The sequence below is a fragment of the Rhinopithecus bieti genome, unplaced genomic scaffold (genome assembly GCF_001698545.2).
Source record: "Rhinopithecus bieti isolate Rb0 unplaced genomic scaffold, ASM169854v2 scaffold_31527, whole genome shotgun sequence".
Classification (NCBI taxonomy): domain Eukaryota; kingdom Metazoa; phylum Chordata; class Mammalia; order Primates; family Cercopithecidae; genus Rhinopithecus; species Rhinopithecus bieti.
This window is the reverse complement of record NW_016813959.1, coordinates 3,185,264-3,202,863: the sequence shown is the minus strand read 5'-3', so window position 1 is coordinate 3,202,863 and position 17,600 is coordinate 3,185,264. Positions and strand designations below refer to the sequence as shown.

Here is a 17,600-nt window from a genome sequence, read left to right as displayed (position 1 = left end):
TCTGGATGTGGAAAAAGATTGCAGTTGTGACAAATTTGTTTTGTTGCAGGTTGCTCTCTTTTCTTTTCTTTTCTTTTCTTTTTTCTTTTCTTTTCTTTCCTCTTTTCTGTTCTTTTCAATACAGGGTCTTGCTCTGCCTTCCAGGCTGGAGTGCAGTTGTGTGATCATACCTCACTGCAGCCTTGACCTCCTGGGCTCAAGCGATCCTCCTGCCTCAGCCTCTCAAGTAGCTGGAACTACAGGCACACGTCACAATGCCTGGCTAAATTTTATGTTTTATTTTTTGTAGAGGTGGGATTTCATCATGTCACCAGGCTGATCTTGAACTCCTGAGCTCAAGCAATCTGCTGGCCTCAGCCTCCCAAAGTGCTGGGATTACAGGTGTGAGCCACCTGCAGTCTGACACAGGCTGCTCACTTTCTCCAGATAGAATCATTTCTAGTTTGTAAGACAGACATGAATATTTCATAGTTTTGGGCAAGGAAGATTTTTATTCTTCCAGAGCACTGTGACTTCTAGATGCTTTACTATCAGAATAAGTTTGGGGTAGACTGGTCCAATCCACTATCTTTTCCCTTGCACAGATTTTCTTCTCTTCCAGAATGATAAACCATTTACCACCCCATCTTCTCTCCATTAATCTGACAGCAGGTCATTGTTTTCAGACACGGGCACACCCATTTTCTCTAGTCTCCTTTTTACTCTGTTTGAACTCTTGCTCAATCATGCAAGAAAAATCTCTCAACTTCTCCCCTCCCCGCCCCGCCAATCCCATTCATGAATATGCTTTAGAGCGAAACCTCTCTAACAAGAAAACAAGAAAACAAATACTCCTCAGGGTTTGTGGACAGAACTGAAATCAGATGCTCCTCCTGATACTTGGCCAGGTGTGGTTTTTACAACTCTTTATGAAACAAACACTGATGTCAAGAGTCCTGTTTAGCCCAGTCTAGAACTCTGTAGAACTCTAAAGGACCATTTACTATGACATTAGGGCATCAGGCACTGATGCAGTCTCTCCCAACTTCTCACCAAACACACCAGATAGATAGTTAGATAATAGATGGATAGGTGGATGGATGGATGGATGGATAGATAGATAGATAGATAGAGAAAAAAGGAATGCATACAATCCAAACTGAAACCAACACTGACAGGCCAGAATCAGGGATTGACATTATGTCTAAGTCTGATGGAAATGGATTAAGACAATCCAGGCTTAGGCTCAGGCCAAAATCTCTATAATAAGTCGGTACAGCTTGCATCATGGCTGAGTACACTTTGGTCCCCAAGTGGGTATGCACTTTTTCCTTGGATGCTTCATCCCCTTTTTTCTTTTCCTTTAATGCAGACTGATGCATCACATTCACTGAGATGGAGAAGTTTGGGGAGAGGACAATTTGGGAGAGGAGAAGAAGAGTCCTGCTTTGTCCAAGTTCTATCCCCTTTAGACCCCAGTGGAGAGGTCTGGGCTACAGTTCTCTATTTGGAGTTCACATGGTGCTGTGGTCACTGAGGCTGTGAACCATGTGAAGTGAGAAGAGTGAGGAGAACACCTCCAGTGTTAAGAGTTGGCCCCGGAAGTATCACCAAAAGGACACTGAGAAGACGCAGCTCATGAGCAGGAGGAGAACATGATGTCACAGGATTCATAACAAGCATGTTTCAAGGAGAGAGTGAGGAATGCTGCTGCAAGATCTACAGCATAAGGGCAGAGAAGTGGCCACTGGATTTGGTGACCATGAAGGAACAAGTGCAGGAAGAGAAGACCAAATGGAATGGGCTGAGGAGAGAGAATAAGTGGCAGAGAGGCAACTACTTTGGGAAACTTTGCCCAGAAGAGCTGGGTTTATGAGATGCCCCAGGATCCTTCTGTCAAGTTCCTTTTTGTTTTTCTTTACCTAGCACAAGTTCATTTGCTGTCATGGTGACCAAAAGAACCCTAAGGTGCTTCCAGTTTGAAAAAAAAAAATGTCTATATCGATGTCAAAAGAAAAACTATCTGTATTAGTCCATTTTCATGCTGCTGATAAAGACATACCTGAGACTGGGAAGAAAAAGAAGTTTAATTGGACTTACAGTTCCACACAGCTGGGGAGGCCTCAGAATCACGGCAGGAGGCAAAAGGCACATCTTACACGGCAACGGCCAGAGAAAAATGAGGAAGATGCAAAAGCAAAAACCCCTGACAGAACCATCAGATCTCGTGAGACTTATTCACTACCACAAGAACAGTATGGGGGAAACTGCCCCCATGACTCAAATTATCTCCCACCAGGTCCCTCCCACAACACATGGGAATTATGGGAGTATAACTGGAGATGAGATTTGGGTGGGGACACAGAGCCAAACCATGTCACTACCCGACATGGTTACACGTCAAAATGCTAACAGCAATTATATCTGGGAGGTAAAAATAGGAATAATTTTTATTTTTTATAAATATTTTCATAATACACATTTTATGCCTTGTTTTATCACACAGATAATAGTATAGTATTTTATATATATACACTAAACACTAATCACCCTATATATCAACACTAATATATATAAATATATAGTATTAGGTTTTCAAAAATCACAATAGATGATAACATACATAAAAATTTAAAAATCGTGCTGGGCAAGTGGAGTAGATATGCTTTTCCCTATTCCATTTAAAATACAACTACAAGCCTTGAAGATTATATATAAAACTAACATAAGAGACCCTGAAAGACAGAGAGAAGGCATTCATGCTAGGAACCCTAGGGACAAAGAATGGCGTGGGTGAGTTCCCTGGCTTTTTTTTGGCCTTAATATTCCAGACTTGGAGCTGAAGAGCCCACAGTCTGAAAAAAAACAACGGGTGCAGATTTAAAATAAAGCCCTCACGAAAGCCTTCTCTCTCTAGCCAAAGCCTGAGGAAAGAGGCAACTTAGCAAGACAGACACGTTTAGACAATACCTGCTCTATTCCAGCCAAACACCACAGGGAAAATTGTGGTGCCACCTCCACCAGCAAAAGCCAATTAATCAGCCTAGACGTCCACTCTGGCCAGGCTGTAATGAGGTTCCCCAAATCCCCTGCCATGGGCACTGTCTGAAAAAGCCAAGTAGATAGCCAGGTCTTCTATCTCCCTTAGTGGTAATGAGCCCCCTCCCATTCCACAGTGTTAGTGGACACCAGTGAGGAGCCTGGACTTCCACCCCCACCAGACAGTAAAGAGACACCTCCGCGATAAGATGATGTCAGAGGAAGCCTAGTAGGGAGTCAAGACTTTTAACGCTGCCTAGAAGTAATGAGTTCATCCCCTCTGCTGTGGTGGCATTGTAGCAGTAATGAGGCACTCCTACCCTTTCTAGCCAGAGACTTCTCAGTGGAGGCCTGTTAGAACTTCGATATGTTTTCTTGGCCCCACCAAGTCTCATGTTGAAATCTGGTCTCCAGTGTTGGAGGTGGTGCCTGGTGAGAGTTACTTGGATGGTTGGAGCCAATCTCTCATGAATGGCTTCGTGTCATTCTCATGGGAGTGAGTGAGTACTCGCTCTTCATTCCTGAGAACTGGTTGGAACCAGCTTAGTTCCCCTGAGAGCCTGGCACATTTCCCCTGCACCCAGTTTCCCACCATGTGATTTCCTCACACCAGCTCCTTTTAACCCTCCACCATGACTGCATGTGGCTTGAGGCACTCACCAGATGTGGATATTGATGCCATGCTCCTTGTACAGCCCGTGGAACTGTGAGCCAAATAAACCTCTTTTATTTTAAATGACTCAGCCTCGGGTATTCCTTTATAGCAGCACAAACAAAGACAAAACCTAATAGGAAGATGGAACTCTCATGCCACTCATTAGTAATGTCAGACAAAAGGTCTAACATTCATGTGGTTGGAGTCCCAGTGGGAGAGGAGAAAGAAGGCCAGGATGAAAAAGTACTTGAAGAAATAATCACTTAAAACTTGGCAATGGAGGCTAAGTGTGGAACCTGAACTTCTACCCCGGTAATGAGGCAATGCCCCCCACTCTTCTCCTGTTGGAGATGTGTTAGATAAAATAGAAGGTTTAAACAAAAATTAGAGCCTCATAACTATCATGATACCCAAAATGTCCACATTTCAATAAAAAATAACTTGTCACATCAAGAAGAAGGAATATCTCAAACTGAATGGGAAAAGATAACTGATGGATGCCAACACCAATGTGACAGATTTTTTAAATTACCTGACAAAGATTTTAAAGCAGTCATCAGTAAAAATGCTTCAATGAGCTTAAACTCTTTTTAGACAAATGAAAAATAGGAAAGCCTCAGCAAAGAAATAGAAGATATAAGTAAGTATTAAATAAAATTGTAGACTTGAGAAAGAAAATAACTGAAATTAAAAAAAAACTCAATGGGTGGGCTCAATGGAGAGGTATAGAAAAAAGAATGGTGGGGATAGAAGAAAGAATCAGTGAACTTGAATATATAACAATCACATTATCTAATCTGAACAACAGAGAACAAATGAAGAAAAATGAATGAAGCCTCAGACACCGGTGGGACTAAAACAGGGGATCTAACAAAATGTCTGTAATTGGAGTCCCAATAGGAGAGGAGAAAGAAGGCAGGGTTGAAAAAGTACTTGAATAAATAATCACATAAAGCTTGTCAAATTTGGCAAAATATATAAAACTATGGTTTTAAGAGGCTGTGCGAACCATAAACAGGATAAAGCCGAGAAATACACACCAAGACATCTCATAGTCAAAATTCTGAAAACTAAAGACAAAGGAAAAATCTTGAAAGGATCGAGAGAGAAACAACACCTTATCTTAGATGAAATATAATTTGAATGACTGTGTACTTTTCATCAAAAATTATGAAGGCTAGAAGGAAGTGGAATAACATTTTAATTGCTGAAGGATACGCGCTGTCAGCCTAGAGTCCAATATTCTGCAAAAATATCCTTCAGGAATGAAGAGGAAATCAAGATATTATCAGAGGAAGAAAAACCGAGAGAATTTGTCACCCACATCCCTACTCTAGAAGAACAGCCAAAGGAAATTCTCTAAACAGAACAAAAGGATGATAAAAGAAAGAAATCTTGGAACATCAGAAAGAAGCAATAAGGAAGGCAAAAATCTGGGTAAATACAATAGACTTTCTTTCTCCTCTTGAGTTTTCTAAGTTACCTTAGATGGCTGAATAAAAAATAACACAGTCTGATGTACCATTAAATGCATGCAGAGTAAATATTTAAGATAATCATATTATAAATGGGGCAGGTAAAGGGAAATAAAGGGAGGTACAGTTCGCTAGGACTGGCAAAATGGTAACAGTGGACTGTGGTAAGTAACAACATATACAGCAACCATTCAACATACATATAAAAACATTATAGATAAAATAAAAAATAAATTCTAAAGACTGTTCAACTAGTCCATAGGAAAATATGCAGAACCAATAATAAAATAGCAGACTTGAGCCCTAGCATATCAATAATTACATTATATTTAAATGGACTAAATAAGCCAATTAAAAGACAGAGATTTGTAGTGAATTATAAAACATAACCCAACTATTTGCTGTCTACAAGAAACTCACTTTATATATAAATATATATGCAAATTGAAAGTAAAAGGGTGGGAAAATATATATCATGCAAGCATTAATTAAAAGAAAGCAGCAATGGCTATATTAATATCAGATAAGGTGGAGTTCAGAGCAAAGAAAATTACCAGAAGCAGAGAGGGACTTTTTTTTTTTTTTTTTGAGAGGGACATTATATAATGACATAAGCTCAATTCACTAAAAGACACAGCAAACCTAAATGTATTCACACCAAAAAGATATGTGAAGCAAAAACTGAGAGAACAGAAAGAAAAAATAGAGAAACTCATAATTATAACTGGGGACTGCCACAATGGAGTACTACGCAGTCAAAAAAAAAAAAAGAACAAAATCATGTCCTTTGCAGCAGCATGGATGAAGCTGGAGGCCATTATCCCAAGTAAATTAAGGCAGGAACAGAAAACTAAATACCACATGTTCTCACTTATAAGTGGGAGCTAAGCTATGGGTTTGCAAAGGAATACAGAGTTGTATAATGTATATCATAGACTCAGAATGGGGAGACATGAAAGGGGGTGAGGGATGAAAAACCAACTACTGGGTACCATGTACACTACTCAGATGATGAGTCCACTAAAATCCCAGATTTAACAATTATACAATTCATCCATGTAACCAAAAGTCACCTGTACCCCAAAAGCGATCGAATTTAAAAATAGTAAGAAACAAGAAATAATTGGAGACTTCAGCATCCTTCTCTCAACCACTGATAGAACAACTACAAAGAAAATCAGAGATCGCACCACTGTACTCCAGCCTGGGTGACAGAGCGAGACTCCATCTCAAAAAAAAAAAAAAAAAAAAAAAAGAAAAAGAAAAAAGAAAATCAGCAATGATGCATAATAATTCAACAACACCGTCAGTCAACAGGATCTAATCAACATGTACAGAGCACTCCACCTAACAACAGTAGAACACACTTTTTTTTTTTTCAAGTACCTGTGGAACATAAACCAAGATAGATCATAAGTTGAGCCTTAAAACAACCAAAATTTCAATGACTTAAAAATAACTGAAATCATGCCGAGTGCATTCTATGATTCTATGACCACAACGGAATCAAACTAGCAATCGATAATAGAAAGATCACAGAAAATCTCCAAATACTCAAAACTAAACCAACTTCTACATAATTCATGGGCCAAAGAGGAAGTCTCAAGGGAAATCCAAAAATTCACTGAAGGAATGAAAATGAACGTACAATGTATTAAAACTGGTGGGACACAGTTAAAGCAGTTCTGAGACAGAAATTTATAACACTAAATAACGTACATTAAAACTACCGTGTGGCCCAGTAATTGCGCTCCTGAGCATTTATCTCAAAGAAAGGAAAACTTACATTCATACAAAAACCTGTACATGAATGTTTATAACAGCTTTGCTCAAAACGGCCAAAAACTGAAAACAAACTAAACGTCTTTCAATAGCTGAAGGTTTCAACAAACTATGGTCCATCTATACTATGAATATTACTCAGCAATCGAAAGGAAATAACTATTGATACACACAACAACCTAGGTTAACTTCCAGAAAAGTATGCTGAATAAAAACAAAGTCAATGCCAAAAGAATGCATAATATATTATTTCCTTACATAATACTTTTGAAGTGACAAAATTATAGAAATGGAGAACATACTGGTGGTTGCTGGGGTTAGCATTAGGGCAGGGGCAGGAGGGAAGTGGGTGTGGCTAAAAAGGGGCAACATGAGGGATCCCTGTGGTGATGGAAATATTCTGTATCTTGACTGTATCAAGGTCAATATCCTGGTTGTGATATTGTCCTATTTGTTTTGCAAGATGTTGCCATTGGAGTAAACTGATAAAAGGGTGCAAAGGATCTCTCTTTATTATTTCATGGAACTACATATGAATCTATGATTTATCTCAAAATGTAAAGGTCTAATTTAAAAACAAAACTTAAAAGGCTTGTACAGATAAGTTTAGAATGTTAAAATATAAGCTTTAAAACTATCCAGAATAACCACTGCCAATATTCTGATCTTTATCCTTCTAAAAACTTTATTTTTTTAAATCCCACAGATCATACTCAAACAGATTTATCTCATAAAAGAGGTGATATTCGGGAGTCCACCCCAAAGAAGGGGTACTTTCACCATCAGACGAGAAGGGATAATTAGCACAGGACTAAGCCTCCCTCCATGGACAGTTGTAAGACTACCCAAAACAGTTGAAGCAACTGTTTATAGACACTGGGCAACAGGCAAACGCAGGACTGTAATCCCTGAGGGAAGGGAAACACACAAGGGGAGACTCTTGATTTCCTTGGGATTCTGCTGGAAGGCACTTCCATGGTTTGAAGCATAGAGGTAGAACCCAAGCAGAGTACGGAGGGCTTTCCGAGTTGAGGAGACAGAAATTGGAGTTTGGAACTCTAGAAACGGCTGGAACGTGTGGGGCAAAGAACTGGAAAAGAGGGAAATGTGAAGAAGAAGAAGAGCTCAAGAAGACATTAGCTGAATACTAAGCTGTGCATGCAGGGTGAGACCTCATGAAGCCTGGCAGAAACAGCTACTGGAAAGCCTGGAGTTGAACAGAGGTTCTAGAAGTTGCACAGTGCTGGAAGACATTGGATTTCCAATCAGCCGGGGTGGAGGAATCTCACTGGATACCTCAGGCATTCAATTGAGATCCTAGAAAGGCAGTGCTTGACATCTAGACATCCATTAAGTTTTAAGAAACACTTGAAAGGATCCTGCTTATCCACCTGCCTGCCAGAATACAATTCTTTAAAGAAAAACAAGAAAATCCAGATGCTCAACAGTGTGGCATCCATAATGCCTAGAATACACTGAAAAAATTACTAGACAGATGAAAATGAAGAAAAATGCAAAAAATGCAATTCATTTCTAGGGAAGTAATTGAATAAAATAAACCCAAAGACAGTAGGTATGTTGAAATTAGGAGGCAAAGACTTTAAAACATCTGTTACAAATATGTTCAGAGATTTCAAGGAAAATGGAGAAACAGATGAAGAAATCTCAGAAGGGAATTGGGAAACCTTTTTTTTTTTGTTTCTTTTTTTTGAGAGCAGGTCTCACTCTGCTGCCAGGCTGGAGCTATCAGTGGCCGTGATTCTTGGCTCACTGCAACCTCTGCCTCCCAGGTTGTTAAGCATTCTTCGTGCCTTCGAGTCTCCGTAGGTAGTGCCTCAGTCTCCTAAGTAGCTGGGGTTACAGGCACGCACCACCATGCCCAGCTAATTTTTGTATTTTTAGTAGAGACAGGGTTTCATCATGTGGGTTAGGCTGGTCTCGAACTCCCGACCTCAGGTGATCTGCCCACCTCGGCTTCCCAAAGTGCTGGGATTATAGGCGTGAGCCACTACACCCAGCCTGGAAGCTATTTTAAAAGAACCAAATGGAAATCTATTACCAGAGGGAAACACAACCTCTGAAAAGAAAAGTTCGTTGGATGGACTGAATAAAAGACTGGACACTGCAAAAATAAGATCAGTGAACCTAAACGATAGAAACCATTCAAGCTAAAACATAGAAAATAAAAAAGATTTTCAAAATATGGACAGAGTGTCAGTGACCTCTGAGCACAACCAAAAGTTCTAATAGATTAGTAATTGATGTCTCAAAAAGAGAGAAGAAAGAAAATGGGGGCAGAAAAATATTTTAAGAAATAATGGTCAAAATGTTCCCAAATTTAACAAAAAATATGAACCCATAGATCTGGAAAGCTCTAAAAACCCAAGAAGGATACGTGCAAAGAAAACCACACCTGGGTACATCACAGTTAATTGCTGAAAATCAAAGATAAAGAGAAAATCTCAAAAGCAGCCAGAAGAAAAAGACACATTGTATGTGGAAAACAACAATTAGAAAAACTACTGACTTCTCCTTAGAAACAACGCAAACTAGGATACAGTGATATATATCTTTATAGCGCTTAAAGGAAAACAAAACACAAAAGGACTTTCAACCTAAAATTCTATATCCAGTCGAAATATTCTTCAAAAACAAAATTAGGAAACTTAATGGTATGATTGAAATGTTTTATATATTGTTAGGTCTGTGGGTGACATGGATGTATACATTTGTCAAAATTGTACAGTTAAAGTTTTTACATTTTAATGTTTGCAAATTTTCATGAAAATAACTATAAAATAAAGGGGTTGGGAAGTGAAGAAAGTCATAGACAAAACGATTTTTAAATAATGAAGATAAAGACATTCAAAGACGAAAAGATGCTGAAAAGATGGTCACCAGCAGACATGTATTACTAAAAATGTTTTTTAAAAAGCTATTCTATCAAATCTTTAAGAAAGAAATATTACCAATCTTACTCAAATTCTTTCATAAAATAGAGCAGGAGGAAACACTTCGCAGTTCATTGATGAAACCAGCATAATCCTGATGTTGAAACCAGACAAGAACACTACCCAACAAAGAATATTACAGATCGGTATCTCTAATTTTACATTTCAAGATGCAAAAATTCCTAACAAAACAGTTAAAAATGAAGTCTAGAAATACATAAATATAATCATTTCCAAAATAAGTAGAAATATATAAAAAGACCAAATGGGACTTATCCACTCAGAATGCTGTATTTGGAAAGTTGTTTTAACTTTCAAAAATTCATGTAATTCACCACATTAATAAAGAAGAGTGAAAAAAAATCACATAACCACTTCATGGATGCATACAAAACCTTTGAAAACATTCAACCCCCATTTATAAGAACTCTCAGTAAGAGGGAACTGCTTGAACTTATAAAGAGCAACTATGAAAAATCTATAGTTAACATCATACTGAAAGGTGAAAACTGAACGCTTTTCACCTATTATTGGGAACAAAGCAAGGATGTCTGTTCTTACCACTTCTATTCAACATTGTACTGGAGGTCATAGCTATTGCCATGAGGCAAGGAAAAAAAACACATATATATCAGGGAGGAAGAAGTAATGCTGTCTTTACTCTGAGATGACATGACTGTATACTTAGAAAATCCTAAGGAATCTATTAAAAACTACCATACGTGAATTTATCAAGGTTGCAGAATACAAAGTCAGTATTTAAAAGTCAATTGTACTTCTATGTGTTAATAACTACTAATTAGAAAGTGAAGTTTTTAGAAACACTATTCATAATAGCATCAAAAAACCAAAATTCTTAAGGAGTTTACCAAAGAATGTGGAAAACCCCCACCATTAAAACTACAAGACATTGCTAAGATAAATCAACAAATACGTGGAAAGATACGCCATATTTATGAGCCAGAAGACTCAACATTGATATTATGTCAGTTTTCCTCCAAGTTCATCTATGGATTCAATGCAATCCCGGTCAATATCTCAGCAAACTTTAAAAAATAGAAATGGATAATATGCCTTTGGTATACAGAAATACCGAAGACTTAAAATAGCTAACACGGTTTGGGAAAAGGACAAAGGTGGACGACTCATCCTATCTGACTTCAAGATTTGCTCTAAGGCTACAGAAATCAAGACAATCTGGTACGATGATTTAAGCACACATAGATCAACACAATAAGTTGTATCATGGGTTTTCTTTCATATAAATACAACCACAGTATACATGTTGTTCTTTGCACGGTTGTCTTTGAGAAAGCATATCTGATTCCATCATTCTTTCCCAGCCCTCTGAAACCTTTCCTATGGGTTTTCATTGCCTTGAATCAAAACTCAAGCCCATAACATGGCTCACTAGACCCCAAGAGGTTGTGCCCTTCTTCCCTGGCCAGTCTCAAACCTTTACCTTTCCTCTCCATAAAAACTTCTTCCTGCATGTGCTGCCTCTGCCTGAAACACTTCGCCCACGTTTCCCTGCTTCTGATGTGCATCCTAACATGCATTCTTCTGTCTTCCATTTCCAGCTCACTTCTTCAGGGGAGAACTTCTGACCCCCAGGCTTGGCTGCATGTCCACCCCCCCACCCTTTCAGCTCCCAGAGCCTCTCTGGTTCCACTGTGCCTGCGTTCTAACTGCCTATTTCTCTAGTGGGCTTTCAGCTCTGACGTCAGTGTCCCATCTACCATAATGGTTCTAACCCCAGTGCCTGGCAGAGGGTCTGGACAGATTCTCCCTGGAAAGTTACATGAGTGTGCAAAACAAAGCCCCGCCCAAATATGTGCCCATGATGTTATGACCATATGAGCAATAGGGGATATTCCTCTGGCTTCAAGGGGAAATCACGTCTATTGCAACGTCCCAGTGAGTCAGTCTTCAGAGGTGTTGAACGAGTCGTTTTTGGCCACCCACTGTGTGGGCAGGTTGCCTGGGAGACCTGCTTCCTTCCGTGTTTCCTCTGCCAGAGGCCAAAGGAAGAGATTCAGGTCAGAACCCAAGCTTCCCCGGAGCTGTTCCTAAGACCTCAGAGTACAAATACAGGACAATGTATATTTCTATGAATGTATTTCTTTCCGTACATTGTGCCCTCCCCTCACTCTATCTCCATGCTAACTAAGAAGGCAACCACCTTGAGGAAGGTTTGTGGCAGGAAAGTGAATAGCTCTGAGCTCCTGGACAGCTCCTGGCAGGATGGGGCTTTGCATCGGACTTCTGTCAATGTAAGAAGAGAAGGCCGGGCGTGGTGGCTCACGCCTGTAATCCCAGCACTTTGGGAGCTCGAGGCGGCGGATCACGAGGTCAGGAGATCGAGACCATCCTGACTAACACAGTGAAACCCCGTCTCTTTTATAGACTTTAATTCTTAAAGTAGTTTTAGGTTTATAGAAATATTAAACAGAAAGTACAAAGAGTTCCTATAAACTCCCTCTTCTTTCCCCTCCCACCCATGGTTTCCTCTATTATTAATATCTTCCATTAGCACGGTTCATTCGTTAAAATTAATAAACCAATATTGATATAGGAGCAGTCACTGAAGTCCGCAGTGTGCATTAGGGTGCACGCTTTGTGTTGTACAATTCTGTGGGTTTCTCCAAATATATCATATCAATACACATTACAGTATCACAGAATATTTTCACTGCCCAGAAAATCCACTATATTCCATCTATTCATCCTACTCCCTCCAGCGTCTGGTAGCCATTCTTCTTTTTACTGCCTCCATAGTTTGGCCTTTTCCAGGACGTCACATAGTTGGGATTATACAGTATGTAGTTTTTTTCAGATTGACTTCCTTCATTTAGCAATATGCATGCACTTAAGGTTCTTCCACGTTTTTTCATGGCTTGATAGCTCTTTTCTTTTTCTACTGAATAATATTCCGTTGTATGGATGCACCTTTATAGTAAGTCTTGTAAGTCTTTATAGCAGGTGTTAGTAAGTTAGTAATGTCAATCTTCTGACTTTGTTCTTCTTCAATATTGTGTTGTTTATTCTAGGTCTTTTTCTTTTCATATAAGTGTTAGAATGAGTTTGTCAATATTCACAAAGTAATTTATTGGAGTCTTGATTGAGATTGCATTGAGTCTATAGATAAAGTTGGAAGAACTGACAGCTTAACAATAGTGAGTCTTCCTATACATGAACATGGAATATCTCTCCATTTATTTAGATTTTTGTAGATTTTTTTCCATCCATTTTGTTGTTTTCTCATATAAATCTTACATATATTTTGTTAGATTCATATCTGATCATTTCATTTTTTGGTGCTAATGTACATGGTATTGTATTTTTACTTCAAATTCCAATTGCTCATTGCTGGTATATAGGCAAGCACTTGACTTTCATGTATTTGTCTTGCACTCTGCAACCTTACTATAATTGCTTAGTTCCAGGAATGTTGTTGTTTGTCGTTGTTGATTCTTTGGGATTGTATACATAGACAATCATGTTATTGGTGAACAGAAAATTCCTTCCCAATCTGTATACCTTTCATCTCCTTTTCTTATATTTTTGCATTAGGTAGAACTTCCAGTACGATGTTAAATATGAGTGGTAAGTGAAGACATCTTTGCCTTGGTCCCAATCTTAATGGGAAAACATCTGGTTTCTCACCATAATGTTAGCTGTAGGTTTTTCGTGTAAGCATTTATCAGGCTGAAGAAGTTCCTCTCTATTTCTAGTGTGCTGAGAATTTTTATCATAAACAGGTATTGGATTTTGTCAAATGTTTCTTCTGTGTCTAGTTTTATGATTTTTCTTCTTCAGCCTGTTGATGTAATTAACTACATTAATTGACTTTCAAATATTGAATCAGCCTTGCATATCCAGAACAAATCCCTCTTGGCTGTGATTTATAATTCTTTTCATGCATTGTTGGATTCAATTTGCTAATGTTTTGTTGAGGATTTTCACATCTACATTAATGAAAGATATTGATCTGTAGTTTTCCTTTTTTGTAATATTTCTGTCCGGTTTTGGTATTAGGTAATGCTGGCCTCATAGAATGAGTCAGGAAGCATTCCCTCTTCTTCTATTTTCTGGAATGGACCGTAGAGAGTTGCCACCATTTTTTCTTTTGTGTGTGTGTATTTCACTCTTGTTGCCCAGGCTGGAGTGCAATGGCGTGATCTCGGCTCACTGCAACCTCCATCTCCCGGATTCAAGCGATTCTCCTGCCTCAGCCTCCCGACTAGCGGGATTACAGGCACCTGCCACCACGCCCAGCTAATTTTTTTGTATTTTTAGTAGAGATGGGGTTTCACCATGTCGGCCAGGCTGGTCTTGAACTCCTGACCTCAGGTGATCTGCCTGCCTTAGCCTCCCAAAGTAATGGGCTTACACGTGTGAGCCACCGCACCCGGCCATTTTTTTTAAATGTTTGGTAGAATTAACCAGCGAAATCCTCTGGGCCTGAAACTTTTTGTTTTGGAAGATTATTAATTATTGATTCAATTTATTTAATAGATATAGGCCTATTCAGATAATCTACTTCTATTTGTATGAGTTTTAATAGAAATAAGAAATTATTCCATTTCATCTAAGTTACCAAATTGGTGGGCATAGAGTTATTCATAATATTCTTTTATTATCTTTTCAATGTCCATAGGTTAGGGAGTGATTTTTACTTTTTTTCTTGAGCTGTAATTAATAACACAGACTTTACATTTTAAAGTATACACTTCAGTGGCTTTTAGTATACTCACTAAGTATGTAACCATCACAACTATCTAATCCCAGAACATTTTTATCACTCCAAAAAGAAACCCTCTACCTATTAGCAATCACTCTCCATTCTCCCTCCCCTTATCCTCTGGCAACCACTCATCTACTTTTTGTCTTTATGGGTTTGCTTATTCTGGACATTTCATATAAATGAAGTCATATGATATGTGGTCTTTTGGATCTGGCTTGTTTCACTTAGCGCATGTTTTCTAGGTTCATCCATGTCGTAGTATGTAACAGTACTTACTCCTTTTTATGACCAAGTAATATTTCACTGTGTGGACATACCAAGCATTTCTCAAATATACTTGAAGCATTTCAAGTATATATTTGAAATTTTATTTCTCAAATACTTGAATTTATGGACCAAGATTCCTATTGGATACCTGGGAGCTACCTGCTCAGAGCAAAAGAAAAAAGATGAGAGACAGTATCCAGATATGACCCAAGTTTACCCTTCTACATGAGGCACAGGTAAGAAATGAATGTAGCCTGGAGTTTCCTCTGTAATAAGAAATAATCCTGCTTGAGTCTCATGGGCTTATATAAGCTGGTGCCACTGCCACCAGCTACTACCCACAGTGAGTTCCTACTACCTGTCAGACGCTGGAAGAGGCAGGCACTTTCACGTAGGACAATCCTTTCAGGTAGTCATTCTTCATCTCCATTTTACACATAAGGAAACGATGGCTCTGAGAGATAAAGTCACTTTCTCAGAATCTGCAGCAAGTGAGAGCGATGATGCTAACTCAGGCTTGCCGACCACCAAAGCCCTCCCCAGCCGTCAAGGAACATGTCGAATTCTCTACCTAATTGCTCCAGCAGTAGGAATTCCTAAACTTTTTTGCACCGTGGGACCATTTGGCAGTCTGACACCTACAGACCCCTCTTCATAATAATGCTTTAAATGCACGAAATAAAATATACAGAATTGCAAAGGAAATGACGGACGTTGAAATACAATGGTCAAACTAGTTTTAAATCATCAGCTTTTTTTTCCGGCGGTGACGACCTACCCACACGAGAACATGCCTCTCGCAAAGCATCTCCTTCATCCCTCCCCAGAAGAGGAGAAGGGGAAACACAAGAAGAAACGCCTGGTGCAGAGCCCAATTCCTACTTCATGGATGTGAAATGCCCAGGATGCTATAAAATCACCATGGTCTTTAGCCATGCACAAATGGTAGTTTTGTGTGTTGGCTGCTCCACTGTCCTCTGGAGCCTACAGGAGGAAAAGCAAGGCTTACAGAAGGATGTTCCTTTAGGAGGAAGCAGCACTAAAGGCACTCTGAATCAAGATGAGTGGGAAACCATCTCAATAAACACATTTTGGATTAAAAAAAAAAATCATCAGCTTTACGAAATGGGAGTATATGTTCTTCTCATTAACACATGAAATAACAAAAGCCCAGCAGAGAATCTAATGACTATGATCACCTAAATGTAGTGAAGAGCATGAATGACATTTGAGGTATCTGCAACCTCAAAGTGACACAAAAACATCTGGATTTCTGTTGGTGACAAAGTCACAGGTGCTACTGGTATGACTGTGGTTTTTGCCTACGTTCAAATGTGAACTTCAGTTACAGGTGAGTGAAAATAACAACGCCGCGTGTTCCCCATCCAAGTTCACAGATGCCTGGCTGAGAATCTCTGCTCCCGAGAAGCTGTGCAGTCGAGAGGAATGGGAACACGGCCCCTCCCTCTCCCAAGGCCTGTCACTGCCTTTTGATATTCATGTATTCAGGAGCCCTGGTGTGAGAAGGGGTCACCTTCCTGCCCCAATGTCCTTCCCTACTCCAGATTCCTCCAATCTGCTTATTTCTGGAAAGCTCCAAATAGTGTTTCAGTTCTCACGCTGGTCCCCATCTCAGCTTAGTCTTACACATCTCTCTCTGGACAGTTTAATTCCTTTTAAAAACAACCCCCAGAGAGCTGTGGGGAGTTTCTAATCGCTCATATCAGACTTCTTGTATGACTTTAGAAGGGCAGCCCCTAAGCCTGCTTCCCCTGGGAGATGGGGGCCTGGCTGAAGGTGTGGTATCAGGACCCCTGCAATGATGAAAACCCAGGGGCAGAGCCCAGCCCACCTGGCACAAGCAGCTGGGCACATGGGAGGCCCTGCCCTTCTCGCCTCACTGGGGCCTGTTTAGGGAATGGAGAACCTCTCTGGACCCGTTTATTTGACCATAAAATGGGAGAGGAGTCTCTCCACCGTGGTACATTATGAAGTTCAGAGCCGCTGCAAGAAGGCTTAACAACAATCCCAAAGCAACCACTGGCCATCCTCAGAGCTCACCCCTGACAAGACAGGACCCAGGAAAACTCACCAAGGGACACCAGCAAACAGCAGCCTTGTAACACTTTCCTGAAGATCCCATACACAAAACGACCACAGTTCCCAGCCTCCTGCCTGCTGAGGTTTTTTTCCTTGTTTGTTTTTTGTTTTTGTGGGTTTTTTTTTTTTTTTTTTTTTAGATGAAGTTTTGCTCTTGTTGCCCAGGCTGGAATATAATGGCACAATCTCGACTCACTGCAACCTCCGCCTCCCAGGTTCAAGTGATTCTCCTGCCTCAGCCTCCCGAGTAGCTGGGATTACAGGCATGAGCCACCACACCTGGCTAATTTTTGTATTTTTAGTAGAGACGGGGTTTGCCGTGTTGGCCAGGCTGGTCTCAAACTCCTAACCTCAGGTGATCTGCCTGCCTCGAGCTCCCAAAGTGCTGGGATTACAGGCGTGAGCCACTGTGCCCGGCCCCTGCTGTGTTTTTGAGACATAGCCAGGGAGGAGTTGAGTTGGGACACAGCCAGAGCGTGTCCCAACCCAGACCTCCTCACCCCTTCCTCTTCTTTATTGAAGGCATCCCTGCTCCTCTCTCAGCCTCAGTGTTCCAGTGGGTATAGCAATGAGGGCCTCTCCACTCCAATGAGGGTGACCCAGCA

The 17,600-nt window shown here is 40.0% G+C and overlaps 1 protein-coding gene and 1 pseudogene across 3 annotated transcripts in view; one reads left to right on the top strand and one right to left on the bottom strand.

Annotated features, from left to right (window-relative positions):
• Positions 1 to 17,600, bottom strand: part of PIK3R5 (phosphoinositide-3-kinase regulatory subunit 5) — a 114,716-nt gene that overhangs the window by 45,571 nt on the left and 51,545 nt on the right. The gene's annotated exons all lie outside the window — the stretch shown is intronic.
• LOC108513499 (40S ribosomal protein S27-like) lies at positions 15,413 to 15,992 on the top strand (annotated as a pseudogene).